Raw genomic sequence first — 23,173 nt, 5'->3', positions numbered from 1 at the left:
TTGATTTATTGGCCATTATGTTTGGCCCACTTACAGTCCAGTTATCTAAATCAATATCAGTAGTTTGCATCTTAAATTCTTAATTATATTAAATAATTAATTATATAATTCTTAATTATATTTTAGTTGAAAATTAATCTGATCTCTCTGATGATGCTGCCTAATCTACTGGCAGGGCCAACATTGAAAGAAAGTACAGCTCATAATAAAGTTAGACAATATGGTACCCAGTGGCACCAGTATGTTCCCAGACATCTTCAGGCTCCTTGAGTTTTTTAAAAAAATAAATAATTCTTTTACTCAAAAAGTCAAATGGGAAACTGACACAATGAAATGCAAGTGATTAGAGTTTGGAGCAATCTAAGTTCTCTGGTTGACTTCTCTGATCAACCATGGAGCCTATAGATTGATTTGGGGCTATTGTTGTCTCAGAAAAACTGGTGTTTAACCCAATTAAAATGCAGGGTACCCCTTGTATGCTGCCTTGAATTCCTTAAAGTAGGATATAAATGTAAGAACAAATATAAAAAGAACCCACAGGGCTGATAGAAAGCATCTTGGCAGGCTACCTTGTCTTTGAAAAGAGTAATCTGTGACTAGCCATCCCAACTACCATTTTATGAATAAGCAAGTCTCCCATGTCAACCATTTTGTGAGTGCAGTCCACTAAATGTTCTAAAAATTCCATACGTGCTCTTGACACCAAAAGTTTGCCTATTCTGGCTTTCAAGGGCAAAAGATAAGATGGCAGACACACATGCACAATGATACATTAGTCACACCAGCAAGCTCTTCAGGTACCAGGCATCATCCCACATATCAATGAATCTCTCTCCTCCAAAACCCATCGAATAGACTACAATTAGGGAAAATAATTAGAAGAATTATTCTGATTTGAGGATGGATTCCTGTCAAACCCTGAAACAGTCACCCACTCTACTAAAATGTTATATGCACAAGCACCAGAAAGTACTTGAAAAAAGTGTTGATGCATTCCATGACACTCTTCCCTTTCCAACATGCTGATGCATTCCATGACACTCTACCCATTCCAACATTACCCTATATATCAGAGTTGAGGACACAAAAGAGAATTTTGTATCCAAAGCAATGGTGAGTTAGACATCTTGAGGTAGTACACAGCCTTATTTCCATCAGTTCAGAGGAGTTAGAGACCTCATTTGTAAATACATGTCTAGTTTAAATGAATTTCTACTAGACCAGAAATTTAGATAACTGAAAAAAATGAATGCCATGTTTAATTGAATGCTATGTTTTACTGATAGGGTGATCTTTCCCAGCTTTGAGATGCCTACTCAAATGATTGCTGATCATTGAGGACATGTGCTCACATCAGAACCTCCACCTTGGGACCAGCCTGCCACTAAGACAGGCTGAAGCTTGATTAAAGTAATCTGCGGGAAACTAGGGGTTTCCAGTGGAAAACAATACAGTCCTATCTTTATACGTATGAATTGTGCGAAGTCACCCATTGAGGGAGGTCAATGACCTTCTGAGCTCTCACTGGCCAGCTGTAGGGCTTCCTCTTCCTCTCCAGGCACGGGGCTCTTGGGCCCATTGAGGCTATTTCTTCTCTGGATGCTGGAGAGAACAGAACCTTGCCTGGCAGTCAACTTTTCCCCCTCCCCCTCCCTCCCTCCCTCCCTCCCTCCCTTCCTTCCTTCCACAAGGAAACCTCTGCCACCTCCCACCATAACAGTCCTTACCCTTACCTTCATGCTTGCTTGTTGTTCCTTAAAATGTGTAAATTAAATCCTTAATTGAATACTTAAAAATCTGTTTCAAGCCAAAAACAAATTACTAGAATTTTTTTTGCCTTGACTCAGAATAAAAAAATTATATTTATGACATTAACATTTTAATTAGTAACAAGCAATGAGAAATTTGAACCTCAGATCCCAACTATCTTGCCCAATAAATGAGCAGGAAGATGTCAGAAAATTAGCATTTCATGTAGGATTCACATGATTTTACAGCATAGCAAATTATAGGAAAAAAGTATCATTAAAATGTACCTTAGCTACTGCATTGCAAGAGAGGTGGAGTAAAACACTAAATCCAACAACTAAATTGATGGAAAGGTTAATTTTTAATCTGTAATAAAAGAAAAAGGAAACATATTTACAATAATAAATGATAATACAAAAAAAGCAGAACACAGATAAACAGAAAAAGGCAATAAAACAACTATGTAAAACAAAACTCAAGTTTTAAAACAACTTAAACCTTAGATCATACAGAATCATTTTGATCATACTTCCCATTATGTTGATAGAAAGTCAATTTATAGAAAGATTAGATGTGCTTGTGCTTGTGAAAAAATGCTATTGCCAATAAAAGGTATGAAAATATAAAGTGTTGTGAGGAATCTAAGCTATTTCACAGGCAAAATCCTCATTTGTGACTTAGAAGCTTTCTAATCCAGTTAGCAGAGTTGCCTTCTCCTGCAAGGCTTTCTTTTCTACAAAAAGGCAGGGAAACATTTTGCTGCGATTACTCACAATGCTAGCTGTCAACCTTTGCAAATTTGAAATATCTGCAGTATTTGAAATAATATATGGGTATTCACACAGGAGGTAATATATTGGGAGTCAGCTGAAATATTAGGTAAATATCAGTATTGCATTATAAACATCAATATGAGTTTCTTGAAAACAATTGATGGAAAAGTAAAAGCTCTAGATCCATCAGCAAATGCTCAGTTGATAAAAAGAGCACAGGGATATCTGGTGAGCACTACTGTAATGTAAAACTGGTAACAGGATTCAATAAGCAAATGTATTATCTTATATATCTTATATAAGATGTTAGCACATCTGCTCATTTTTAAAAAATGCTCTTTCCACAACAGTATAAAGAAAAGCTAGTTGGGCAAAATGCCAGGTCATTCTTTTAATATCTTGTCACCAGTCCTTTAGAACTATTCTTAATTATCTGTTACATAACATGGTTTCCCATGCTATTTTTTAATTATGAAAGGAAAAATAATTCATCTAAAGCTATATCCTGCAGCATTAAAAAACTTTGCAGGATACTGCAAACCAAACAATCCATTCTTGGTAAATGTTCTTGTTCGTTTTTAAAATACATTGTTAAATATTTCCTGTGGCAAATGAATAGCTGAAGATTAGACTAAGTGTAGTTACGACCTTTCTCTTCAGAGGTTTCAGACTGATACAGATTCCATGTCCTTTCCCTACTTTAAAAACTAAATCTCCTAAAGTGTGCTTGCACTCTTCTGAATTAGAACTGTGAGCTCAGTTGTTTGAGATGTATGTGTGTGTGTTTGTGGGGAAATTGCTAGAGAGAAGCAACTTACCTGTCTGAAACCCATCTACAAATACGTATTTGACGTACAGGATTTTTGTTGCCCAACTCCTTGAGATCATCTTTCAAATAAATAATGATTGGAAGAAGTAAAACTTCATTTCACAACAAATTAAAAAAAAATAAAAAGATGGTTCAGAAACTTCCCTTAGCACAAAATATTGTAGCAAGAGTACTAACTGAAGCTGAGCGTGATAAACATGTTATGCCAGAGTAAGGGAAAGGAAGAAGCAAGGAGATTGAGGGAGATGCAAGTATGCAGGCCTTGTGGAGGAGAGGGAAGAAGAAAAGAGCGAGATGAGCAACTCTGCCTTTCTTGAACTTATAAGACCTTTCCAGATTTATCTTGGTCAAAACCACCAAGATAATAACTTCCACTAGACAACAACACCATCCAATATTGTTCTGCAAAACTCCTGAACTTCTGTGTTTTCCCCAGAACAAAACACATTTTTGTAATCCCTCCATTAGAGATTAATAACAACACTTTGAATTGGGATGAGAAGCAAACTGGGTGAAGATCATTTACAACTGGCATAACATGTTTATCATGCTCAGCTTCAGTCAGTCCTCTTGTTACAATGTTTGTGCTAAGGGAAATTTCTGAACCATCTTCAAGGGCAGCTCCATGTATGATGCATTGCGGTAATCTAAAGAAGTTACCTGGGCATAGATTTCTGTAATGAGGCAATTTCTCCCCATGTAGAGCTGTAACTAGTGCACCAACCTAAGCTCTTTAAGGTCCTTTATGCCATTGGAGTTTTTGTGCCATTGGAGTTACACATGCCTCCAATGATAAAAAGGTATACAGAAGAACCCCTGAGCCATGAACTTGATCCTGTAAGTGGAGTACAACATCTTCCAGAAAGGACTGAGCAGCACTCACCTGGACAGATAAATCCACCACTAACAGTTACTCTGTCTTCTCCATCTTGAATTTCAGTTTGCTGGCCCTCTACTAATTTATTACTTTTGTCAGGCACTGATTCAGCATTTCCACTGTGTCATCTGGATCTGAAGAAAAGGAGAGAGAGAGCTGTGTCTCACCAACATACTGATGATACTTCATGCTGTATCTCCAAATGTCATTTGGCAATTTTGTAGAGATGTTAAATTGTATGGGGGATAAAATGGAATCCCACAACCCAGTGCCTTTGGGTTGAAAAGAAATTCCCCAATGCCAATTTTTGGAGTCAGCCAAAAGCTAGTCCAGTGTTTCTCAACCTTGTCAACATTAAGATGTGTGGACTTCAACTCCCAGAATTCCCCAGTCAGCATGCTTCTGAGTAGACATATAGGTCGGCTGGCTGGGGAATTCTGGGAATTGAAGTCCACACATCTTAAAGTTGACAAGGTTGAGAAACACTGAGCTAGCCTATACACCCTCGCCAACAGGAATAATAGAGTCTAAGGGGTGGAAGGGACTTTGGACTGTACCTCTAGTCCAATCTCCTGGATACAGTTGTGGTTAATGGTATCAAAAGACATTGAGAAATCCAGGAGAATCAATAAGCTTAAATTCCCCATCCCATACAGCAACCAAGGAAGATTCAGTGCCAAAATCAGGCATCAGCCCCTATTGAAGGGAATTTAGAATGGGGTTTTTCAAACTGGGGCCCACAAGGACTTGGATGGGCTCTACAGGACTAAAGGGGGGAAAACCCTCACATAGCATTATAGCAATATGCGTATGTTTGAAATGGAGTTTACCTCCTAGGTAAAGATACAGAGAATTTCGGCTTTATAACCTACAGTATATATGCCTATTCAGAAGTAAATAAATACAGTAAGTATTGGTAAGTGTGTATATTGCAATGTTAATTCCTCAAATATATTTACACAAATAGGTAAATTACTGACAAATGTTTATGGCAGACTAAGACCCTCAAATATCTTTGTCCAAATTCAGATTGTCCTGTGACAATGGGGGCTTTAATTTACCAGATTTTCAGCTTCACCACCAGGCTTTTATTTTAACATCTATATTTCTATAGAAAAAGAATGTCTCTAAATATTACCTTCTTTGGGCTCAACTGGAGAGTAAATATGTGACCTCTTTGAAATCTTGGCCAGTTTTAGAGTCAAGATAAAGTAAACGGACTTTTTTTCCTGGCCCAGAAAGCAGCTAAATACATTTGGTTATTGAGAGGCAAGTCGTTAAGTTAATACAATTCTGGAGGAAAAATAGCTAAAGATTTAAATGTGATGTTAAATTATATTCCAAAAATACAAAATTTGTCATTTTATGAAGAATTTTAGCTTTATTGAGCCTAATAGAAAAGAATACTTTTGCATAAATGGAAAGAAACTTATCCTCCTCATGTTTAGGAATGGATTCAAGTTATATGTATGTTATGTCCTTACATTCTAAAAATGTAACATGGAGCAATATGTTTCCATATGGTTTAGATTTAATGATAAGTTTAAGAACTGAATTAATATTTTATTGCTACTACATGAACCTTATTTTTATGAGGTCTTTTTTCTTTTATGTTTAGTTTATTTTGATCACTATAATACAGTATATGTAGTTTTTTCACTGTACAATCAATTGTGGTATTTTGTTGCTATTGTAGTTGTTTGTGTATTGCATTTCACCAATACATTTTTTTAAATTAAAAAGGTAAGCATATACAGAACAACAACTCACTGAAATATATAAAGAGATTGTGTAAAAAGGCAATATTTTCATTTAAGTTACACCCCCCCCCAAAAAAACAAACAGTACAGGAAACTTTTTTTTTACTTTTATTCCATTTATTCACCAGGTAATTATATTTTTATATATAAATCTGTATTATAGACTACATTAAATCTAATTATAGCCTATTTAATGTTTTAATTCTTTAAAATTAGAAATATGGTCCATTACTTAAAAAATACTGTGGCTATTTAAAATATTTACCTGAATTTGGTGAGATATATAAACTACTCATGTCTTTCTGTCAGGTCATACTGATGTGACTCAAGACCAGCATGCACTGGCAGAATGTATCATAAAGTGTTTAGGGACTTGGAAAATACCAGTAAAAAAAAGAAAGAAATTGAAATAGAAATATTGTGAACTATTGTTCTTGGTCTTATCTTTTGTTTTTGTGTAGATACACTTCTGCCCAATAAATTACAGTAATTGCAGCAATTGTATCCTACCAAGATTTTTTTTTAAAAAAAGTTTTCCCTTGTGTAAAAAATGAACCAAGAGTTTGTTTCCAGATGTTTATCAATGAATCCTACAACTTTTTTTATTTTTGTGACAGCCAAAGCCTTTTTAAAATTTTTGCTCATTGGGGCAAGGGGCACTTTCCACTGTGCTTCATCCCCTGAAACAGTATACAGTAAAAGATGCGATGAAGCAATGTTCTTCCTGAATCACTATTTTGCTCTGAAGAATGTTTATGTTGATTCATTATTCAGTTTACAGCTTGCTTGGCAGTCCTTGGGAAATAGTTGCTTCTTTCTTGAGTTAGACTGGTAACAGCAGTTCTGTAACAAGGGAAATTATATTTTCTGCAAGATCCTTAAATGCTTCCACCAGTTTGCAGGGAATCAATACCGTACAATTTGGACAATTCCTTATGATTGAGTTTAAAACAAAACTACTTCAGCAGGATGTCCTAGAAATGAAACATCATCATTAAATCCTCATGTTTTAAATGCCAGTGATATTTTGAATAACATACATTTTACTTATAGTAATTTAATCCAATAGACATACATGCACTGCCTTTCTGTTGGTTTTTTTGTGTAAAAATCAAGCAATCTAGCCTTCTTCCACCCCTTTTCTCTTTGATTCTCAAAGTGGAACTGTCAATACCTGTAGATTTGGAGGCTATGTCTGGATGAATCCAAGACTGCAGAAATGGAAGACATCAACTCCTCTGAGCCTTCATGATTAGTCACTGGCTCTTCTGGACCAGACTGCACTGGTTCCTTATTTCAGCTCCTGCTCCTTTTCTTCAGATGAATAACCATTATTGTATCTTGTAAACATGCCCTTACACTAATTCCAGGAATATATAGAACTCTTATTCAGTGTTTTAAATACTGTGAGAAGCTATGGTCAACTTATTGAGCCATCTAAAGTTTTGCCTCCTCAAATTGGCAGATATTCTTCAAGTCTTAGGTAAAAGACTTGAGATTCTTTTCACTGGGGATAGAAATTTTTGAATTGGAACCATGTGCATGCAGAGCATGGATTCTGCCCTTGAACTATGGTGATGTTCCATTTTGAAATCAAATGACAAATCTTTTGATCATATTTAATCCTGATGCAAATCTTGAGCATTCCACCTCTAAAAAGCCAAAGCATGGGCCTTTCTCTAAATGAGTTCATGAGGAACAAAAAACCTGTAGGAATATTAGCTGCAAAATGAAAATAGAAATCATGAATGATTCAAGCTATAATTTCTTGGTGCAGCTACTTTGCACTTAATTTTTTGTTTCTGTTTGTTTAATAGCTTCACGTAACAATGTTATGCAAGGTGGCAATTTATTTAACTCTTGAGTAAGGCTTTTATTCCAGTTATTGAATCTACTGCTTTCAGTGATATGTACATTTTAAAATCTGCAAAAATCCTCAGGCACAAATATTCAGAGCAAAGTTTCCAGAGAAATGTTTAGGGTCTTTTGGTAATTCCATGAACAAAACAGATGGCCTAGTTTAGCTCATATGAGTCTATCCAGAGAAACAGAGAACTTTGAATACAGATTTCAAGACTTCCAGAATGTATGGTTTTAAAAGTTATTACTTTTTATCTCAAATTTCAGATAAAAATCTTGTATCTTCATTAGCATATTAGTAATTGTTTGGCAAAATTGAACAATAACATATGTATGCACCTAATGTAATATGAATAGGTTTGCTGGGATAGCTGACCTAGGGCATATTATTATTATTATTATTATTATTATTATTATTATTATTATTATTCTGCAGAAATTTCTGGGAGCATGTTAACAAGAGATCTGGTTTGTGGGACCATAATATGACTTATTTAGATGATGAACTGTGTGGTGGGTTGTTCCTCAGAAGTTCTGGTAAAAATGTTTGGTTAGGAAGGCTTTAAATTAGAGAGGAAAACCCTGAAGCAAGGAGCTCAGATAAATACTTGAGCACTAGAAAGAAATGGGAGTTAGTAATGTTAAATCATATACATTATATGAAATCATATAATGAAAAATCAGAAAGAATTGTCTATAAGCTATTGCTCAGAGTATAGGGATGAGCTTCAACTCTTAGTACAGAAGGGCAAATATGATTTAATACAGTAGGTATAATAGAGGCATAGTAGAATGAGTTTCATGCTTAGAATATACAGGGATACATTTTGTTCAAAATTTCTGAGAAGTGGATACTTTTGACATAGGAAGCAGTTCTCCCTCCCCTCCCCTCCCCTCCCCTCCCCTCCCCACATTTTTTTTAACAAAATGGAACAGAAATAATGGGGGGGGGACAACTGCCTTATATGTTATAAGTATCCACTTCTCAGAAATCCAAGTAAGTGAACTGGACTTACTTAGAGAAATCTCGAAGATTTCTGAGTTGAAATAAATGAAGCAGTGTTGTTGTTGAAGTTTACTGTTGGCCACCCATCCAAGAAGTTGTGGATGATGCCTTCCAAAAGCAGATTGCATATTTTTCAAAAATGTATGAAATTATAATGATCAGGGGCTTTAATTATCCAGACCTCTGTTGGCAGAAAATAATTGATGTACTATTTTTTCCTGCCTATTTACATGCATTGTGATACTATTGCTCTCCTTTGGCTGCTGTGACAATAATTAAAAAGTACAGATACTGAAAAGTTGCCTGCCTTTTCCTTAGAACCCTTCCTCAAATGCCCCTGAAAATTAATGGCAATGTGTCTTGCCAGCTTTGATATTGGAAATGATCTGTATAATATTTACTATTTGGTTAGCATAAAAAGGTTGATAACTGAAAAATATCCAAGAAGTAAAAAATCTAATTCATGTAATTATTAAGCACTAACTGCTACTCTATACCTTTGTTTTTTGTCCTGGTCCCACTCACTATCCCCTTTTGGCCTTGTCCAGCCCCATTCTGAGTAGACTTCAACATGTAAGGATGCAGATGGAAAAGAACAGACTAAAGCTAAATCCTAATGAAATGTATTTATTGTTTATACTTGGGGTTTTCTGTTGACACCAATGTTCTCTCTGGATGAGCAGGCGCTACCCTTAAAAGAGCAGGTTTGCACTCTAGTTTTCCTCCTGGATTGATGGCTGCTTCTTGAACAGCAGTGGATGTCGGGCCTTCAAGTTAGGCCAGGTCAGGAAACTGACACTGCAACAGTTACAAAAATGCTTCTTCACTGTTACAGGGGATAGCAACATAATCTTGAAAGCCTACCAGAGATTCTATCCTGTCTTATACCAAACAAAATCAATGCAGTGTTATTTTGATTCTGCTGCTTTCCCAGGACTAACTTGTCATGTTCCCTCCTTCATCCAGTTATCTCCACGTTTCTGTGGCTAGGGGAACTTTTCTCAGCTTCAGTTGGTTGTACCAGTTATGACTCTACTTGGTGCTACAGTGATTCATGCCCTTATCACCACATGATTACATGGGGCTGCCATCGAAGAACACTGAGAAAGAGCAGCCTCCCCACTTAGCGACTCCCAACATTGGGAATGTATAACACCAATTTTGCAGGACCAGCATTGGTTACTGATAAGTTTCTGAGTAAAATTTAAGGTGCTGGTATTGACCTACATGGCTTAGCTCCTGGACTGCCTTCTCCCAACTACATCAACCCAACCCATGAGGTCTCATAGAGAACAGCTGCTAGTGATTCCACACTTCCAGGAGGAGAGGAGAACGAGACTAGACGATGCTGCTTCTCTGTAACTGTATTGTTGCTTTGGAATGGCCTCCCATTGGAATCAGACTCACTCTTTCCCTACTGACTTTTAGAAGGCTATTAAAAACGGAATTATTCTGGAATGATTTTACCACTTTCTGGTAAAGTAGACATGGGGGAAAATGTTTCAAAGGCCATAGCATGCATTTAGTAGGAGAGTATGTAATCATGTAATTTGTTTATAGAATGGGGATGCCTGCTTCTTTGTTTTTTGGGGCTGTGGTTCAATTTAAGAAGGGTTAATGAGGCTTAATCATTTGAGCACTTAGAGCTATGTTGATGAAATTCTAAAATAAACAATATTTCCATGACTTGTGATGACACACTTGTCATGTTATGTCAATTATACCCTAGAATAAATATTTTTCCAGTCAAAGTTTTCACCTCTGACATTCATTAGAAAGGATGACTTCTTTAAACACTTGTCTGATTTAAATACTTTTTCTAAAGAAACCTGTTCTCTTTAAACGTGCTAAATTTGAATAATGTGGAATATTATACACTAAATATTATACACTAAAAAATCTGTTCTGGAGTCCAAATTCAGTAACAGATAATGAAAATATTATTCTCTACATTAGCTAACTTATATTCATCTTCATCCCTTCAGTTTTATGTCATGTCTTAATTTGCATATTGCCTCATTATGATTTCCTCATTCAGTATACAGTCAGGTCCAGAAATATTGGGACATTGACACAATTCTAACTTCTTTGGCTCTATACACCACCACAATGGATTTGGAATGAAACAAACACAATGTGCCTTAACTGCAGACTGTCAGCTTTCATTTGAGGGTATGTACATCCAACTCAGGCGAACGGTGTAGGAATTACAACAGTTTGCATATGTGCCTCCCACTTGTTAAGGGACCAAAAGTAATGGGACAATTGGCTTCTCAGCTGTTCCATGGCCAGGTGTGTGATATTCCCTCAGTACCCCAATTACAATGTGCAGATAAAAGGCCCAGAGTTCATTTCAAGTGTGCTATTTGCATGTGGAATCTGTTGCTGTCAACTCTCAAGATGAGATCCAAAGAGCTGTCGCTATCAGTGAAGCAAGCCATCATTAGGCTGAAGAAACAAAACAAACCCATCAGAGAGATAGCAAGAACATTAGGCGTGGCCAAAACAACTGTTTGGAACATTCTCAACAAGAAGGAATGCACCGGTGAGCTCAGCAACACCAAAAGACCCGGGAGACAACGGAAAACAACTGTGGTGGATGACCGAAGAATCCTTTCCCTGGTGCAGAAAACACCCATCACAACAGTTGGCCAGATCAAGAACACTCTCCAGGAGGTAGGTGTATGTGTGTCAAAGTCAACAATCAAAAGAAGACTTCACCAGAGTGAATACAGAGGGTTCACCACAAGATGTAAACCATTGGTGAGCCTCAAAAACAGGAAGGCCAGATTAGAGTTTGCCAAACGACATCTAAAAAAGCCTTCACAGTTCTGGAACAACATCCTATGGACAGATGAGACCAAGATCAACTTGTACCAGAGTGATGGGAAGAGAAGAGTATGGAGAAGGAAAGGAACTGCTCATGATCCTAAGCATACCACCTCATCAGTGAAGCATGGTGGTGGTAGTGTCATGGCGTGGGCATGTATGGCTGCCAATGGAACTGGTTCTCTTGTATTTATTGATGATGTGACTGCTGACAAAAGCAGCAGGATGAATTCTGCAGTGTTTCGGGCAATATTATCTGCTCACATTCAGCCAAATGCTGCAGAACTCATTGGACGGCGCTTCACAGTACAGATGGACAATGACCCAAAACATACTGCAAAAGCAACCAAAGAGTTTTTGAAGGGACAGAAGTGGAATGTTATGCAATGGCCAAGTCAATCACCTGACCTGAATCCCATTGAGCATGCATTTCACTTGCTGAAGACAAAACTGAAGGGAAAATGCCCCAAGAACAAGCAGGAACTGAAGACAGTTGCAGTAGAGGCCTGGCAGAGCATCACCAGGGATGAAACCCAGCGTCTGGTGATGTCTTTGCGTTCCAGGCTTCAGGCTGTGATTGACTGCAATGGATTTCCAACCAAGTATTAAAAAGGGAAAGTTTGATTTATGATTATTATTCTGTCCCATTACTTTTGGTCCCTTAACAAGTGGGAGGCACATATGCAAACTGTTGTAATTCCTACACCGTTCACCTGAGTTGGATATACATACCCTCAAATTAAAGCTGACAGTCTGCAGTTAAGGCACATTGTGTTTGTTTCATTCCAAATCCATTGTGGTGGTGTATAGAGCCAAAGATGTTAGAATTGTGTCGATGTCCCAATATTTCTGGACCTGACTGTACTTTCAGTCTAGGTGTAAGTGTACAATGGTACCTCTAGTTACGAACGCCCCTCCTTACGAATTTTTCGAGATATGACCAGCTCCGGCCCCAAAAATTTACCTCGACATGCGAACTCCACCTCGAGATACGAACCAGATCCGCGGCCATTTCCCCTGCTGCCACGCGGTCGCGGCTTCCTGTGGGCGAGATCGCGGTAGCAAGGAGACGTTCGGTGAGGCTTGTGTGTTTTGTGGTGTTTGGAAGGTTTTTGTGGCGTTTGGAAGGTTTTTGAGGTTTAAAAATAAAATGCATATGTTTCAAAACTGTTTAGCCATATTTACATTGAACCTTATGGGGGAAATTTACCTCGGGGTGTGACCAAATTCGGAGGGCGGATTAGCCGTATTTACATTGAACCTTATGGGGAAATTTGCTTCATGGTGCGACCAAATTCGGAGGGCGGAACGGATTAACCATATTTACATTGAACCTTATGGGAAACTTTACCTCGACTTGAGACCAATTCGAGTTGCAATCAGAGTCACGGAATGGATTAAGTTCGTAACTAGAGGTACCACTGTATTTATTATGGCTTTAAAATCAAGCCAGTCTCCCTCTCCTCATTTTACTAAATAACCAGCCTGATGAAGCATTCCAGATAACTCAACATTATGCTCAGCATTTTGGTTACATCTTGACTTAACTATTGAAATTGCCCAACATTGGATTTTTAAAATTTCTTTTAACAGACCAGTATTTTTATTTACCAGATTAGTATATTATTTTTTGTTCACCAGATTAATATGTCTCACTAATTCTAAGGTATGTTGTTTGACATTCTGCCCAAACCAACCTTCATTTGCCAGAATCTGTCAACAAGGCCTTTGGGAACATTCTGCCCTTCTAGATATATGATCACTTGAGGCTGAAAGAGGCAACAGCTTCATTACATTCCAGCATGAAAATAGGGACATTGGCTAATTTCTTGCACTAGCAAGATAGGGGCACTGAAGGAAAATAGAAGGGCTCTATGTGGTTTGAATGGGTGATTTGAGTCAAACAGGTTCAATCAAATCACCCTTTCATCAATTTGAAGTACCAAATTGAATCGGGTGTCTTTGAACTGCTTTAGAAGGATATTTGGAAATTTATGGACTTAAATGTTTTAGTTTTTCTCTTACATAGGTACTGGGAGTTGGTTGAGTGGAGCACTGAGCAGTATGGCTGGCCAGTGAGGATTATGACCTCCATAAACTCTGCCATTCCAAGCATCTGTAAAAGTGCAGTTCTGTTTGTTTCTTATCCTTCTGTTAGGATTTGTTGAGCCAGAGAAACTCAGATTTATTTCACTGTTTGTTTGTTTGTTTGTTTTTGGTCACTGGAGATAGATTGCTGACAGGGACAGATTAGATCTCACTTCTGTAAATGGTAAGGTGCAAACAAATTTCCATCCTGAGAGGTCAATCTTGGCTTAACTTCAACTTCTTTACCTATGACAGGTTATAGTATCATAGAATCATAGGGTTCATACCCTAAAGGTAATTTAATTCAATCCCCTGCTCAATGCAGGGTCTATTACAGTAACTCTGACAGAAAACCATCCAGGCTGTTTGAAGATCAGGAAATCTTCAACTAAGTTCTCCTAATCTTGCCACATCATGTGTTAGTCTATTCTGCTGGCTGACAGCTCATATAGTCAGAAAGTTCCTTGTAATGTCTAGCCTGAATCTTCTTTCTTCTGCTTTTAACCCACTGATTTTGATCCTCCCCTCTCTTAATTAGGGACTAATTCTACCTATTTCAAGTATTTGAAGACTGTTACCATATCTGACGTTGGATGACTTCAACCTTTTTTTGGGAAGGCTTGAGATTGCCTGGCTTCCCTGGTAACCATAGGCTTTTCCCAGGTAATCTCGAGCCTGATGCACCTTGGTGGGTGGACATACTCTGGACCTTGCCTTTGTCTCAGAGCAATTGTCCTGTGATGTGGATATGGAGGGCATATTCATTGTCATGGTCAAATCATTTCCTGCCCCAGATGAGATTGACTGTGACCTGTAACCTCCATGGGGCAAATCAGGATGGTCTGCCCCAAGCACCTTATAGATTCAGATGGATTCTGGCAAGCACTTTGCAAAATTCCCAGCAATCTTATAAGTGGTCCTATTGAGTGCCTGATTGCCTGCTGACATCAGGAAACAACCTTGGCTCTTGACAACATTGTTCCTTAGTGGAACTATATGCATCAGTCCCAGATGATTACTTGATTTACTGAGGAGCTCCAAGAGATTAATCAACAAAAGTGATTGTGGAGACTGACAAGCAAACCTGACCATGCAAGTTTGAGCCTACATTGTGATGATAAGAGAAATACCATAATTGCTCTGTGTGTTGCTCTTGCTTTATCAGAGGGTAGATGGAGGTAGTGCACCCCTCTTCCTTTTGGACCTCTCAGTGGCCTTTGATATCATTGACCATGGTATCCTTCTGTACTTCCTGGGAGGGATGGAATTGAGGGCACTGCTTCTGCTCCTTCCTTAATGGTCAGTTCCAGTTGGTGGGGGTGAGGGTGGAAAGACCAGCTAGGTAGTTGCTTCTTGTGGGATGCCATCATAGGGCTTGGCATTCTACCTCCTGCTTTTTAACACATACATGAAGTCATAGGGAAAGATGATCAGTTTGGGGTGCATTATGCCAATGATATGCACTTGTACATTGCCCCAAGTTAGAGAGAAGATGCTATCAATGTCTAGTCCAGGTGTTGGTAGGCTGTCAGGATCTGGATGGGATGAAACAACTTATCAAAGTACTCTGATTGCTCTTGATGGGATAGCAATGTTGGGTTGGGTTTGTTTTGTTTTGCCCTTTTCTGAAAAGTTCATATTAACAACCCCATACTTTTACCTCCAAACATCAGCATACTCGCCAGCTCCAGAAACAAGAACAATCCAGTCAAGTTCCCTGATAGCACTTTTGGAAGTCTCTTTTTTCACAGCATTCTGTCCACATCCCCCCAAATCACCCAGCCCAGCCATTTGCAGCTGCTATACAAGACAAGATGCATGTTTTTAAACCCATGTGGTAAGATGCAGAACAATACTTAACTGCATTGGATCCCTCAAAATGTGAAACAGTCGCATTTTGTTCTAAGTATGGAACAAAACATCATAAAATCATAGCTCTACAATTCTGGGGTTACCATATTTTAGCTTTCAAAAAAGATGACATTCTGAGGAAGTTGTTTTTGTAATGTTCCAAAAGCAGCACAGAATAAAAGTATTTATGCTCCATCATTGTAATTAAATCAATGGTAGTTCCTTTGATTGATCTCTCTAGAGTTAACCAGGCCTAAAGCATTGTTTCAAAGTTTAAAATATATGCTACTTAAAAGCCATTATGGAATTGCAGGTCTCTGACAGCTAAACCATTATTGGTAGCATGAAATCAAAGTCTGCAAGTTAAAGTGGTATTTATGATATGAGATCACAAGTCTCTGCTACTTCCACCACTTTTTCTTACATGATAAATCTTGCCTTCATGATAAAGCATTCATGAGTATGAAATGACAAGTCTCTGGGTTATCACCTTATTTTGTTTGTGTTGAATTGGATTGTTATCTTGTACACTGCCCAGAGTCTGGGCAGTTGGGCAGCCTATAAATTTGATTTATTTTTTAAAATGTAGATACATTAAACTACTATTGCAGTATGAAATCTCAGGTTTCTACCATAAAACCAGTGTTTGTGGTAATTAAATCAGGAGTTTGTATGAGCTAAACCTCTAGCATGAAATCACAAGTTTTTTTAACTGAAAACTAGTACAGTATTTGCAGTATAAAATTGCTACCAGCTAAATCAGGGCTTCTGATATGACACCACAAACATCCACTCCTAAAGTAGTGAACAAATTAATTTTATTACAGCCTTTAGCCAATCAACAGAATAAAATAATACTTAGAATAAATAAAATTAATATACTTGGTGCAGTTGCATCAACAATAACTTCGTTTCTGTTTTAGTAGAATATAAAAGAACTTTGCAACTGTTTTATTGCAGTTATATTTGAGCTTACATCTGCGAGACAGTAAGTTACATAAAATAAATCATTTGTTCTTGAGAACCTCAAAAGTAGTAGTTTTATATGTGCCTTCCTTATATTCCAGTAGAGGACAGGAGAATATGCGAGATGGTCTCCAATATAGGAAAACGTGTTAACGTTTCCAAGGCAGCAGTCACAGGGACAGATACCACTTGGTGATTGGAATGAAATTCTAAAGCTCTACAGTTCAGCCATTGCTTGCAGCATAAAGTCATGACAGCTAAAGCAGTGTTTGTAATATGAAGCCTGAAGTCCCTGCCAGATAAATTATTTGTGGTATGAAATTAAATTCTTAAATCACGATGAAATCCTTACTCTCAGAGAACTACGCCATCGTTTGTGATACGAAATCACAAACCTCTGCTACTGAATCTGTTGTACGAAATCACAAGTATCTGCAATTTAAACCAGCGTTTGTAGTATGAAATCACAAGGGTCAACTACGTAAACCCCCGTTTGCCATGTGAAAGGACAAATCCTTGTGGACAAAACCAAGATAAGGAGATACGAAATCAGGCATCGGCGCGACCTATGCCCGTCTAGGTTACAAATTTCTAGCAAGCGCACCAATCCAGCCAGCGGGTAGCCGCTAGGCCCACCTCTGTTCTCTGCCTGCCGGCGGTTCCTTCTCGCCTCGCTCCCCCAGTCCGGAGGCTGGGGCGGGGCGGGGCGGGGCGGGGCGGGGCTGCTGGTCCAGAGAATACGGCAGGGAAGCCCCGCCCATGTCCCGGCAGAGCGGTGCGCGGCGTGATGTCGGCCTCTTCTAGCGAGATCGTTTCGGAATATTTTTTCCTTCCCTGCAGGACAGACAGAGGTGGATGAGCCTGGAAGACGGCACGCTTTGGGGAGCTCTTCATAACAAGCTTGGAATGGAGTCCATTTGCTTGCGATAAAAGGTAACAAGAAAGCAAAGGAAGTGAAACTCAGATGTGAGAGGATCTCCTACTGCTAGCCAAGTTTATAATTTTCAACCCTGTATTTGAAACGTAAATTAATTCTGTTCTAATTCTAGTCTCGTTATCCTTGGAAACATACGAACTAGTAAACAATTGTTCGGCCACTGGAAAACCTTTAACATCCCAGCTTCTGACTGAATTTGATCGTGCCTATTCAAAACAATGGCAAATGTGAAATGAAGCGTGGGAGGCATAATTTGAGTCTAGTTTTACCTTGAAACGCGTTCTACTCAAATTCAGTACTTCTCTGGTGTTAAGGGAAGGTTTCCTTACCGCCCAAAGCTTCTATAGAGGTTGTGATCTGAAAGGCCAGTAGCAGAAGAAAGCCTGCTGGTATTTAACTGTAGTTGGGAGAGTAAATATCACTTTCATTTAAATTCCTCTCCCATTTGCTGGTTGATATCCTTACTATGGTAAACTTATTCTATGTATTTCGTCGGGGTCACACATCTCCCCAATTTATTTGAGAAGTCCTGTTGCAGGGGGTTGGGATAACTCAGAGGCCTGCCCTGAACATCTCTCAATCATGGGAGTGGTGTGGGGTTGAAAAGAACTATACAAACTTTTTTAAAAAGCCACCTTTGATAAGGCCTCAGTGGAAGAACTGAAAAACCTAAGGCAGCCAGAATTCCAGCATCCCAAAATGCACAAAATACAGGATCATGAGATGTAGCTGTCAGTTCTTAAGGTAAAAACAACTGTTACTCAGAAAGGCCTAAACACATACCATTGAGGCAAATGGAATGTGTCAGCCTTGCCAGAAATCACCTTCTTACAGAGTAATTAACACTGATATTTACATTAGCTATGTAGTTTGCTTACATCTAAGTAAGCAGTAAGTTTTCATCAAAGTTTTGAATAAAAGTTTTCTTTTTGGAAGCAAGATTTACAAATATATGAAGTTCTTTCAGACAGCCTTAATTTCTAATGTAGCTTGTCTGGTGAGGCTGCTGCAGGGCGGGGTTGCTAACTGAAAATAATGCAAAAGGAGCAACTCCTGATTTATACTGTCACACTATTCCCTTTTGGAGTAAGCAACATACAGCAGAGTGGAAGAAAAGACCAAGAAATTAAAGTAAAAGCATGAGATAAGAAAAGGAAATGGGGCTAAAGCTAGTTTACACCTATGCCATTTATTATACCTCCATACTTTTCTGTCTCTGCAAACCATTCTTGTTTCCACTACATCCATATGCCTTTTGTTTTGTAACTGTCTCACTTCTCTTTTTTAGGGTCTCATCAAACCACGACAACTTTCTTGTTTCTCCCTTTTCTCTCAATCCTTTGCAGTTCAAACCTCATTCTCTATATAACCTTAGTGTACTTCTTTCATACTGGTCTCACACTTCTGTATTCAGTCTACATTCTTTCAGCACCCATACATTCTTGATCCTGTCTCTTTGTTTTATCACACGTACTTCTGAAGTACCCATTCCCACTGCATTCAACTTTTACGGTTCTCCTCATATACTCAGTTCTCACTTGGGTTGGAAGAAATACTCTTTTAGATTATTATTTTCACTTCTTTCAACAGGCATTCTTCACATGCTACCTATTGCATTTCTACCAATATTTGCATTCTGTTAAGGTACATAGATTCATATAGTTGCTCTAATTTCTTGCCGCTGATGTATAACTTGAAGTCATTCACCCGATTTTCCTTATCAAGCCCAATTACCTTGGTCTTTGAAAGATAAATTTTCAGATCCATGCTCTGTGTAACTTCGTACAGCATCCCTAACATGCACTGCAAATCATTTGAGTTCTCAGCCATCTGCATACAATAGTATACATACATTCATGTCCCCAGATAACCTATGTCTATTATTACATTTCATACTCATTTATCTATAAATACATCAAGCAAACACAGATGTCTTTGTGGTACTCCCTACGCAATGCTGAAGCTTTCATTAAGCATTTATTTTCATGTAATATTTACTAACATAATATATCACTCTTTTGACACCCAGCAGCCAACCTTCAACTCTGTATTCATGGAAATATTCTATAATTAATATTCTATCATTCAAGCTTATTCATTTTATCATATTGTTTCTCAAAATCAACAGACATATAATCTCTTTCACATTCATCCATTTCTCAGTGATGTGCTGAGAAGCAAAAATCTGGTTTCCATACTCTCTGTCTGGCATAAAGCCATACTATTCTTTCATTTTGCTTGTAAGCATCTTTTGTATTCTTTTCATTCTGCCAAGCCCCTAACTTAATGAATTATTTCTTCTGTAGATTCTGCATTTGTTCTTGCTCCTTTCCCTTTTGAACAATAACAGTGTTCTTCTAACAGGTAGACAGATACAGTCTTCGCACAAACACATTAAACAAGTCATGTCTTTTAAAAATTTCTCCAGTTACAACTTTTATACCTGCAAACTTATTTTTCAATATTCTCACAAGTATTTATTACTTCTTTTTCAATGTTTTTTCTTGGATGGTAATATTTATAGTATGCATTGTAATTCCACTCTTCTGCACAGCAGTATCTCTCACAAATCTCTAAAATACCTGTCCAGTATTTCTTCACTTCAGTTTCATCCCAGATTATTTCATCACTTTTATTTTTAATTCATTCACTTTGCTGGAGGCTCCTTATTTTCACCCACTTCCAAACAACATTTTGTTTTCATGAATATCACTCTGCATTTTCTCTTTTTCTTTTAATCTTAACTATTCTTTACTGCCTTTGTTTGTATTGTTTGGAACTATCTTTTCACTTCAACATTTCATCATTCTTTTTCATACTTTCTTTTAGGATAATTCCAAACACTTCTGTAGCTCTGTGGAACATATGCTTTTCACTGTTCAGAGCCTCTTCCTCATCTTCCTTTTGACCATTTTTCATTCTGTCTGTTGAGAAATTAATCTATAAACTAATACTTTTTCATAACAAGACCATATGAAATCATTCCTCCTGCAATCTTTTGCTTTTACTCTTCTTTCTTTCAAATAGTCACTGAACAATCACCATTCTCCCTCATTCTGTGATCTTTGAATGACCCAGCTGTACTGTCTTGTCTCATTCCTATTCACACTAACTTGCTGAATAATTTTCCCCTTGGACCACATTACTTTAGAAGGTTGCACAATTCCCCCCCCCCAATTTATCCTTGCTTATTCCATTATCACCATTCACTGGATTATAATGTGCAATTATATTGCTAACCTATGAATTCCTATTTTCATATGTATCCATTAAAACCTAGATGACACCAATTCAAGACATACATTTTATCCCTTTCATTCATAATTAAATCTATACTTTTTATTTCCTACATGTATTTATCAGCTCTACTCTGTAAGATCAGACCATCTTAATTCAGATCTTCCACTTTTTCTTAATTTCACAAACAGGCAACATATCTTTTTTTTTTTTCCATTAATTAATTAATGCTCTCTACCAATTTTCTCCTCTTTCATTCTAAGTTACCTGGTAGGTTTATAGATACTGAACTCTGCTACCATCGTGGCTTTGATCAAAGAAGGCTTTCACAGAATGTTTTTTAGTAAAATAGAGAAGGTATTGGTCAAGTTACTGGCCTTAATTTTCTCATGGCATGTGTAGCATTCTCTGTTAATGTTAAGGACAGGATCAGACAGTTTAGACACGTTAGCCAGGATGCCACAAGCACAACTAAAGCCCAGTTTTATCTCAGGCTTGCTCACACTATGCTGCCCAAGCTAGGAGCTCTATTCCAGAGCCTCCCTGCAAGCCAACATACTATGGCTTGCATCCCACCAGTGAAGAGGTATATACACCCTCAGGATACACTCTGTTTAGCACAACACTGTACAATGTAAATTCCCAACTTCCTAACACTTTAGTCAGTATTCTAGGTCATCTTATGACAAGCAAGACAAGATATTTCCTAAAGATAAATTATTAGAGAAATCAAAATAAGTCCAACTAGTCATAGTTCAAAGCTTTTTTGCTTATACCAAAAATAACCTTCCATTTATCATAATTAGTGCAGTTGTGTGACATATCTAGACAAAATTGAAAAATCATTTTTTCAATGAATTCTGAATGAAAACAATAATTTGAAAATTAATTGAGGGACCAAAGCCTGATAGCAATGGTTTGCCTGCTTTGACATGGAACCCAATCTTACTAGGGTTGTTTTTATTATGCTTATATCAGGAGTAGAAAACCTTTCTCAGACCATGTTCCGCTTTTAATTGGGTCAGAGCTGAAACGAAAACCTCTCATTTCAAAATAACAAAGGACATCAGCTGATCTGCCTACCTACACAGAAGTAAGACTCACTAGTTAGTGTGGCTTTATTTGAAGGTAAGTATGTATAAGATTTCAGCTTCCTTACAAAGAATTATATTTGCCATATAAATAACAAAGGAGCAGGCCCTGTACCCCACTGTTTAGATGAGCAGTTCAGCCTGTTTGCACAATGTTTGTTCTGATACAAGTTCAATCAGGCTTATTCCTGTTAAGAGGGTAGTAGGATTGTAGCTTTTTTAAACAGAAGTAAACAACAGAATCAGACACCACTGATTAAATTTGCAGCTGCCTGTGAGACATCCCCTTTCTGACCAGGGGATTATAATGTGTAACTAAAATATCATCAGGAAAAACACATTTATAACGTTTAGGGAAGCCATACCTTTCAAAACATTTTTGGCAGAGATCATCTTCAAAGGAATTCCTTAGATCGGTAATTGGTTGAACAACAGAAAACAGAGTAGGAATAAAGGAAAGTTCACAATGGAGGGAAGATAAGAAAATGGGATCTCTCAAGGATTTGTTTTAGGCCCCATGCCTTTCACCATTTGTAAATTATTTAGAATGAGTGAAAGGGCAGTATTTGTAGATGTCACAATTTTTGTTGTTGTGCCTTTGAATCATTCTTAACTCCTGACAACTGCCTGGATAAGTCGCTGCAGTTTTATTGGCAACATGTTCAAACGTGGTTTGCCATTTTCTCCTTCCTAGGGCTCAGAGAAAATGATTGGCCCAAAGTCACCCAGCTGGCGTGATGTCTAGAACTAGACTAGAACTCATAGTCTCCCAGTTTCTAGCATGGTGCCTCAACCATTACACCAAACTGGCTCGCCACAAAATTATTTAATGTGGTAAAAATACTGTGAAGAACTCCAAAGGGATCTCTCCAAACTTGGTAACTACGCCACTAAATGGGAAATGCAGTTAAGTGCCAGCAAGTATAAAGTGATGCACTCAGGACCTGGGAGTCCATGCTTCACTTACAAAATGATGGGGGCTGAACTGTCAGTGGCTAACCAAAAAAGGATGCAGTCATTGTAGATGATTCAATGCAATTGAAAAAGTGGTAAATAAGTCAATTCCATGCTAGGGGGCCATTAGGAATAAACAATAAAGAAATGACTACATGAATCTATGGTGTAGCCCCATTTAAACATTGTTTATGGTTCTGGTCACCACTTCTCAAGAGGAAAAGCTGGAGAAAATGCAGAAAAGGACAAATCAAGATGGTCAGGGAGCTTGTAATACCTTCTGTATGAGGACAGGACAAAGATACCAATGAAGTTTATAAATAATAAAGAGTGAACAGAAATAAGTTTTTTCTCCATCTTTCATAA

At 37.8% G+C, this 23,173-nt stretch overlaps 1 protein-coding gene across 7 annotated transcripts in view; it reads left to right on the top strand.

Annotated features, from left to right (window-relative positions):
* Window positions 1-23,173, top strand: part of SH3BP4 (SH3 domain binding protein 4) — a 46,064-nt gene that overhangs the window by 4,354 nt on the left and 18,537 nt on the right. For 3 of the 7 annotated variants that reach the window (XR_015794538.1, XM_025174471.2, XM_088132809.1), the window contains exons 2-3: window positions 17,429-17,521; window positions 21,741-21,890. The exons of 1 other annotated variant lie outside the window; for it this stretch is intronic. The gene's annotated coding sequence lies outside the window, so the exon portion shown is untranslated. Of the gene's footprint in view, window positions 1-15,005; window positions 17,522-21,740; window positions 21,891-23,173 lie in introns of those variants that run through there. 3 more of the 7 variants (XM_088132790.1, XM_007440330.3, XM_088132804.1) reach the window with 3 other exon arrangements.

This window comes from Python bivittatus, unplaced genomic scaffold, assembly GCF_059951505.1.
Source record: "Python bivittatus isolate LINGU-HERP-01145 unplaced genomic scaffold, Pbiv_v1 ctg000020_np1212, whole genome shotgun sequence".
Classification (NCBI taxonomy): Eukaryota; Metazoa; Chordata; class Lepidosauria; order Squamata; family Pythonidae; genus Python; species Python bivittatus.
The sequence above is the reverse complement of the archived record's forward strand: the minus strand, read 5'-3'. Positions and strand labels throughout refer to the sequence as shown.